This window comes from Aplidium turbinatum, chromosome 1 (assembly GCF_918807975.1).
Source record: "Aplidium turbinatum chromosome 1, kaAplTurb1.1, whole genome shotgun sequence".
Taxonomy (NCBI): Eukaryota; Metazoa; Chordata; class Ascidiacea; order Aplousobranchia; family Polyclinidae; genus Aplidium; species Aplidium turbinatum.
In genome coordinates this window covers 26,841,367-26,849,857 of record NC_137472.1, presented here as the reverse complement: position 1 = coordinate 26,849,857, position 8,491 = coordinate 26,841,367, and the positions used below count along the sequence as shown (strand labels likewise).

At 36.9% G+C, this 8,491-nt stretch overlaps 1 long non-coding RNA gene across 1 annotated transcript; it reads right to left on the bottom strand.

The window, feature by feature from the left end:
* Positions 1–5,060: 5,060 nt before the first annotated feature.
* LOC145771940 (uncharacterized) lies at positions 5,061–8,279 on the bottom strand. The gene is made up of 3 exons (XR_014289263.1): positions 7,951–8,279; positions 5,593–5,701; positions 5,061–5,143 (listed from the first exon to the last, which is right to left on the bottom strand). It is a non-coding gene; the product is annotated as an uncharacterized LOC145771940 (long non-coding RNA).
* Positions 8,280–8,491: the final 212 nt, after the last annotated feature.

The window sequence follows — 8,491 nt, the reverse complement described above, 5'->3', positions numbered from 1 at the left end:
TCAATCTCGGTGACCGGGCCTGCGTCAGTGATTCAAAGCCTCTGCAAGTATGCGAAACTGCCAGGATTAAGCTCTGCAAGAAGCTTTCCCAGTCCGAGGATAAAGATTCAATCAATCAAACCCAAAGTTTGATTGAATTGAATTAAGTTTAATTATTAGATTCACCCGGACAACAGAGTAGAAATTCATTTTCATTGATTCAACGTTCACAGATGTTAATACAAAAGTATGCTTTGCTGGCTGGCCATAAACAGTTTTTTGTTAATTAGGTCAGGGCTTCCCAAACTGGGGGTCGCCACCCCGTAAGGGGTCGCTTAACGAACATCAAAGAGTGCCAATTTTACTCAAAGTACTGCATATTAACACTTCTGTGCAAGTTATAACTGTAACCAAACACGTTGAGAGTAATGCACCGAGTACGCGTATTTTCGCAAATTGGTGTGGTAAAATGGAATCGGAATTTAAAACTCTTTGATTGCAATGTGAAGTAAGATGGCTTTCAAAAGTTAAAGCAAAAATGGTCATTAGTGTTGAAAATTGAAGTCGTGATTTTTCTAACGAATAAAATGGAGACTTTGCCCACCATTTTCGTAATGACATCTATTTCTTGAAATTAAGCTATTAATGAGATTTTCTTAAAAAAACTTAAAGAACTTAATTTGTCCCTCCATAGAGAAAACATCTATGTTTTTACATTTGCTTTACATTGAAATCTAAAATTAAAGCGTTCAGCAACACATTAAACGTCTGGAAACAAGAAGTTGAAAATGATTCATTTGAGATGTTCTCATTTAATGAAAGGTTTTTGGTTAACAAAATGATGTGAAATCAAATGATATTAAGCCTTTGGTTAGTAAATGTTTGTCGAATTTGTTGACAGTTTCAGAAGTATTTTTCTTCCAGAATTGGGCAATAGGCTACCAAATTTACAAATCATATTGAATCCAAAACGGTAAAAACTATTTGTAAAGCAAAAACAAAGTAGCTAACCTACCGAGCATCTCTGTCAGAAAGAAATTACTGATCTATCTTCTGACTTAAAGTTTAAATTTTGTGGAAATTTATAAATTTTATGAAAAAACCTTCACACATTTTGGCTTAACGTTAGAGCGGAATATCTATCATGAGCTGATTCAGCAGTAGGCCTAACCGCACTCCTGCCGTTTGTTTTGACGACAACGTATTTGTCTTGAAAATTTCTAGCAGAGGAAACTGAGGCAAATGCTGGGTAGGCTACTCGTTGAGAAGATCGTCTCACCAATGACGCAATTACAGTACAAAGATCAGTTAAAGTCTCTCTCAACCCTGCAAACATTGATCTAGAATAGTGGGAACAACTTGCTAGTGATAACTCAATCTGGAAGAAGAGAACATGGGAAGGCACAGAATTAAAAAAAAAAGTAGGATACAAAAGGTCCAGAAAAAGTAAAATGTAAGAAAAAAAGCTAATGCAATCACGTTCCCAACTCTCCATTACAATGTGACGCACTCCCACGTCTTTTCCACTGCAGACTAGGCCTCCAAAGCAACATCCGACTGGAAAATAAAACGCATGCTTGGACACAAGCTGGAGTCTACGACAACAATTTGTGCGAGTCAGCAATTTTTACGTTGATAAACAGACACCATCAAAACTAAGCAACATTGAAATCGCTTTGGGACCAGCATTAGCCAATTGAGCCACGGCTGGACTTGCTCTGTAGCAGAAAACGGTTACATCCATCGCATACTCACATCCATTTGAATAAATGTCTTTGGTTTTTTGTTTTGTTTCCAGTAGGGGAAAGCGGGGCAAGTTGTGCAACGGGGCAAGTTGTGCAAGTCTCCGGTTGAAAGGAAATAAAGAGCGTAATGAATCTTTAACGCCATTATTATATTTTACCTATAATGCCTTTAAAGCACGTGAATCGCAGTTATCAGTTTTTTGGGCAGGTTAGGTTTGATCAACGATATAAGGTGCTTAGGTTTTAGGATCTAAATTCGGATGCAAACGAAACTTTGATTTTTTTGATGCACAGTAGAACTAGTCAAACTTTAGCAGTAAGGGTCAGTAGAAATATGATGTACCGTAGTTGTATTTTCACAGGTAAAATTTTTTCATACATTTGTTAGTTTCCTTGAAATTTTTTGTTCTTTAAAAAAAGTGTGAATGGGGCAATAGTTGTGCAATTGATGACGGGGCAAGTTGTGCAACTGTTCCTGTAAACCGCCTTTGCTAATTTACAAATGTTGTAGCCTATTAGCCATTTTTACATAGTTTCAAAGTCTGGAGATAGTGAATGAATGTAAAAATAGCTGATTTGTTAAACTGTCTGTACTTTTGCTGGTCGTAATATGTTGCTCAACTTGCCCCTAGTGTTGCTCAACTTACCCCATGGTGCTACACAGCTTGCCCTATGGTGCTGCACAACTTGCCTCGGAAAAATAATCCGGGGCAAGTTGTGCAATCGTTACTTACACTTGAATACAGTGGAAAATAATAAATAAAACCAACCAGTTTTTGTCTTAAAACTTGGTTTATTAGCATGTTTTTGAAATGCAATACTTGAGTCTTCGAAAAAGTTGGTGAAATAAAAAAAAATAGATTTAAAAAAAAACCTGCTCAACTTGCCCCGCCTTCCCTTATGTTACGTGTCAACTGCAAACCGTGAAGGGTCGCGGAAAATTTTAAGAGATTAAAAGGGGTCGAGAGCAAAAAAGTTTGGGAAGCCCTGAATTAGGTCATGCATTGGTGTTAACTAGGTCATCCTCTTCTTGTTTCATTTTTCCCATGCTGCCTTGCTTTGAAATCTATTCACTCACAGTGAGTTGTGACGGCTAACGGCTTGTACGACTTACAAAGATAGTATAGCAGATTTGCGGTGCTTTGCAATGTCAGCTTTGCAATGTCGATGGTCCAACCTGACGTTTCTTGTATTTCTCTATGGCATGCCAAAAAAGTAAAAAATAGGAAAAATGAAATTGCGGGAGATTTGAAACCGACAAGCTCCAGCCTCCAATGACATCATTAGAGTCGCCTGGAAAAGCATTGGTGAGTGCATATAGGTAGCCTACTGCTGCATATCGCTGTTTTTATTGTTGTTAGCATTTTTGATAAAGCATGAGATGATTCAATTAGTCCGATGTAGTACTATAATTAATTATAATGCAAATGTTACGAACAATCGTTCACCAAATCGAAATGGCCCGTTTCGGTGAGTCCGATTCGGTGAGTTCGATCCCTTAACGGGGGATTTTTTCAATTTTTTTTTTTTTAATTATTGGGTACCGTAGCCTAATTATCATTGCCGTTTTAGGGTTAGGGGTTAGGAGTTAGGGTTAGAGGTAAGGAACTCACCGTATCGGACTCACCGAATAGTAGCAGACCCAACAATCGTTCACCAAATGGAACGTCACATAAAACCGTTATGGTCATTTTAACCTGCGTCTTACTTCATGGAATATTATTAAAAAATGAGCAGAGATTGCAACATACTTCGTAGCAGTAACACCTGCAAAACATTGCACAATTTCTTTGAACACCTGTTGAGAATTGCTTCACAATGTTTATCACTGTTACGTCACAGAAGCTGGTACGTGCATTTGAAATATTTCAAGTCAGTTTCGTCATTTTAGAATCGTCGTTGGAGAGGTTGGTCTGTTGGCTTATGCTTACCAACTAGACGAAATTTCCGTCTTTTATCCAAGTAATTTGTATTGTGGTGACAAGTTTTAGTGGTGTATCGCGTTGTACTTCATTTTCGACAGCCTGTTGGCTATTTTTTGCTGAAATACAATTCTTGAAAGACGTTTTCAGAAGAGCATTATTTTTTTATCCGTGTACAGACGAAAGGATCCGAGAATTTTATGTTAGGCTACAACTTTTCCACGAAGATATTATGGTTTAGACTACCGCTGTGACCAGCAATACATAACTATTCATAAATTTAGATTTTAGGACACACCAGGGTGTGCAGTGTAGTGATTTTTGTGTTAGTTTCGATAATACTACAGTAGGCCTACATAGCTTATCTACTGGTTTTTCAATAAAATCAACTTTTTGTAGCAAGCTTGCGCGGTGCGTTTTTTGTAAGGATTCTAAATGTAAGGAATAGGTTTCAGATGCTTATTTAATAGATCAATGAAAAGTCAATTCAATCCGTTACTTATTTTATGTCAGTAAAGTTAGTTTGTGTTAAATGGACACTGTTAAGCAAAGTGTTTCATCTACATTGAGAAAAAAGCTCGCCCTCAATAATTTGTTTTGTTTTATGTCGCCAGTTTTGTGGCTCAGACTGCTGTGTTGTATCGCAATTTTGCAATTGTTGTGCGATATAATTGATCAAAATCAATTAGTTTTAACATAAAATCACAAAATAACACTGAATTATTTGGTCAAGTTTTTGTTAGGTCAATTTGCCACCTGCGACCAAACGCTTTCGTTGGTTCGACGTGGGATCCACGACGCAATTTACAACTATCTTCACTGTGGCAAAAAAGAGTTGTTTAATCGTGGAATCAACGTTAGTGCACTGTTGGGTGTTGGCCAACCTACGACCAAACGCTTTCGTTGGGTCGACATGGAATCAATGACGCAATTTACAATCATCCCCTCTGTGGCGAAAACGATTTGGTTATTCGTGGGCCTAGCGTTGGCCATCCATCTGCTAATCTACGACCAAACGCTCACGTTTTGCTCTGACAAGGGTTAGACATTACGACCTCACCAAACTGAAAAAGTTTCTTAACTTTGACCACATGGTGGCGTGTAGTTAACTCACTTTTTTCGAGTTAATTTGTGCTGATAATGATGACCACGAAGACGTGGGATCGAGGCCTCAATTCGCAGTAAACCTTATCACCTATCATACTAGCATTCCACTCGGTACAACATTGCTAGATAAGGCATTCATACAAGCAAAATGTAGGACAGATGGCAGTTAAGTTTGTTTTTATTTCTAACCATCACAGCAAAAACAAAGAACATGCTAAATAAAACAGCGGTCCAGAAAAGAGCATGAGGCAAATTAAAATTAAATTTCCTGTCTTCCTCTTCTCAAACGCCAACCATCCCTATCTCTTGCGTGTTTCAGCCAGTCTAAAGTAGTGGCATGGATATTTGAATTTGTTGCTGTGAACAAGTTATGGGTTCTTCGTACTCCATCTAAAAAGAATAATGTCATTGGGATAAATTGCCAATAGCTGGTCCAAACCAATATGTCTAGTGGAAATAGTTGGTTGCTGAAGCCACGTAACTAACTCTAACAAACAACTTTTTTCCATAAAGCAATGAACTAATCACACTGAAAAAGCTCTGAAAGTATCTCCCATGGATAAACTCAGAGTTACATTGATTACAACAGTCTGGAAAAGAAAATGAGAATTATCCTGCTACAAATAAACTTTGAAATCATTTCTTCAAAGTTTTTGCGAATTACTTCTATTACAAATACAAAATTATGATTTTTCGTCACTGTAATAAACACCTTTTTCAGGCAACCTTGCATTAAATTAACTACAGAAGCTTTGTCTGTAGTTATTATTCATTAAAAACTGAGAGTTTGTTGAAAAAGAAGCATAAGGTAAAGGAGTGGGGTAAACGCTTAAGCTGACCATGCTTGTGCTTGGAGTGATAAAGGATTATCGAAATCTGATGTAGCCTCATCATCATCATCCATCATCATCAGCCTATTCCTCACAAATAGAGCAAGTTTTTATCGACCTGAAAATTCAAAACAAGTTAGAAAAATGTAAAAATGACCTTAATGACTTAACAAAAGCTTGACCAAATAACTTAATGTTTTTTAGATTTTATGTTAAAACTAATTGTTTTTAATCAATTACATCGTACCAAAATTGCAAAATTGCGATACAACACAGCAGTCTGAGCCACAAAACTGGCGACATAAAACAAAACAAATTATTGAGGGTGAGCTTTTTTTATCAATGTAGAGGAAACACTTTGCTTACCAGTGTTCATTTAAAACAAACTGACTTTAATGACTTAAAATAAGTAATGGTATTGAATTGACTTTTCATTGATCTATTAAATAAGCTTCTGGAACCTTTTCCTTACTTTCAGAATCCTTACAAAAAATGCACCGCGCAAGCTTGCTACAAAAAGTTGACTTTATTGAAAAAACAGGAGATAAGCTATTTAGTATTATCGAAACTAACACAAAAATCACTACACTGTGTGGTAATATATTATTTACGTAATTTATAAAAATGGGGTTATATTTTATTTAGGTTATTTAAGTATGAGAATGGTTTATATTTAAGTATAAGTATAAGTTTGAGAATGTTTTGTTTATAAGTTGAATTAAGATGAAGGCTGTCTAACTGCTTGATGAAATTTCTATCTATCTAATTTATCTAGTTTGGCTATCTGACTCCATGAAATAATTTCCACACAATTGTTATTCGAATTATAATTTTAAGTTATCAGAAGGTGTTCGTATAATGTTGTAGGTCTATAACACAATTTGAATTCAAACAGTACAGAATAATGAAATTACAGGATAGTGAAACATTATCACGAGTTATTACATTTTAATTAAACAATCAATTTAATGTTTTTCTAAGAGCTGAACTGGTCTAACTGAGCTGGTTTGATGTGAGCTAGTCCGATTTGATAGAGCTGGTCCGATTTGATAGAGCTCTCGTCAAAGGGCGAACAAACCCTTTTATTTTCTGTTCCCTTTTTTCTATTTACTTCGGGAGCAGTTTAAATGGAAAATTACAATTCTTTAGGAAATTACGCATGGTTTGAAATGGTTCATTTAGTTAAAGAAAGGGAATTTATATGATGAAATAATAGATCGCTACAGAGGCCCCCCCAAATTTGGGCTAAATTGGAACCATGGGTACCAAGTTTAGCTCAAATTTAAGGAGTTAAAACGTTAACACAATTGTAACAGACATAGTGTGAAATAGGTATGTTTAGTGTTTATGATAATAATGTGGTGTTGTGTTTGTGATATCGTGTCGCGAAGTGATTCTGCGTGGTTCCACCGCCTTCCGCAAAGGAATGTCTGAGTTTGTGCTGTGTTGAAGAGTCCACCTCGTAGAAACATTAATTGTTTTGTAAGCGCCGTTGAAAACCGTAGCAGGCATTCATTGTTTGTCTGGCTTTTTCTGTTGAAAAGCAGACCATGCCGATTGAGTTGATGCAAATGCAGCAGCAGCCTTGTCTTGCTTTTTGCTTGCTAGAGATCATCGCAGCTGGAGATCATTGAGGTCGTCGTAGTATTTAATTGTTGGCATTTGGCTTTTGCATTCGCTGTAAGGCGCTAGAGAGTCGGTTGCAAGTGGCTCTGAAGCACTTTTTTCGTTGCAAGCGGTGAAAAGGGCAGACGCAGAACACTTGCGTTTTTGATCTTGGTTGTTCATAATGATTTCTGAGAAAGGCAAAATACATTCAATTACCCGTCCGACTATAGAAATATTTGTCGACTTGGTTTGTTAGTCGACCTGTACAAAATGTAAAGATACGATTTGAAAGGCAAACAAAACTAATTAAAACAAAAGAACATAGGCATCGACAGGTCTAAATACCATTCACAAAATCGTAAATATTCATAAGTCTGAACAGTCGTTCAGCAACTGCAAATAAAACACAGAAATAAAAAAAGATACAGTACATGAGTCAAAACCATGCGGTTGTTTCATGCAGTATTGAAAGTAATGTTTCGTGGACATATGCATGCTTGCCCGACATAGGTTAAATAGGTTAGTAACAACATGCCATGCCAACCGTTAGATGCGCGCATTTGCATGCCACTCGCAGTCATATTCAACCATAGCCTACACAATAAAACAAAAACGCTTAGCAGACAACCTATAAAGAGAGAAAGGTTGAAATAGACAACCACTGGATCTGCATTGGAAAAGATGCAGACAGTGGAGAAAAAGACAACGATTTCGTATTAATGCAATATTTGCATTTTTCCTGCAACGAAGTAATATAACCTGCAGTGGAGGCAAGAGCTTTTGAAACGCAGGTAGGCCATCTTATATAGCCAGACATCGAAGAACTGCCGAAGTGGCTGAGGTGCACCTCATTCCAAAGTACTTGAGATGGCTATACTGAAAGAAGCTGTAACTTTCCTGCAAAGAACTGCATGGCTGATTAAACCAACACATGTAGCCTATTTAGAACAAACAAAAATAACCTAATTCTGCGATTACTGCAGACTGTAAAATAAACAAATGGACGAATGCTGGAGTGGTCAATCCTTAAGACCATTCGTCTTAGCACAACAGCTTGGCGCTGTTAAAAAGACACAAAAAATACAGTATAAAGTTACATAATTACAATATTAAAATACAACGTACAAGTAAATATTTGCAGCTTTAACCGCATGAGCTGCCAGGCAGTTTGAATCATATTACAGGAAGAAATATTACACAATGGTAATTAAACGTTGCGGGCGGTTGACTGATCGCCCAGACTTTGACACAAAAGGAAGAAAGTCTACTCCTTTATGAACATCACCGCCGGTCGACTGCT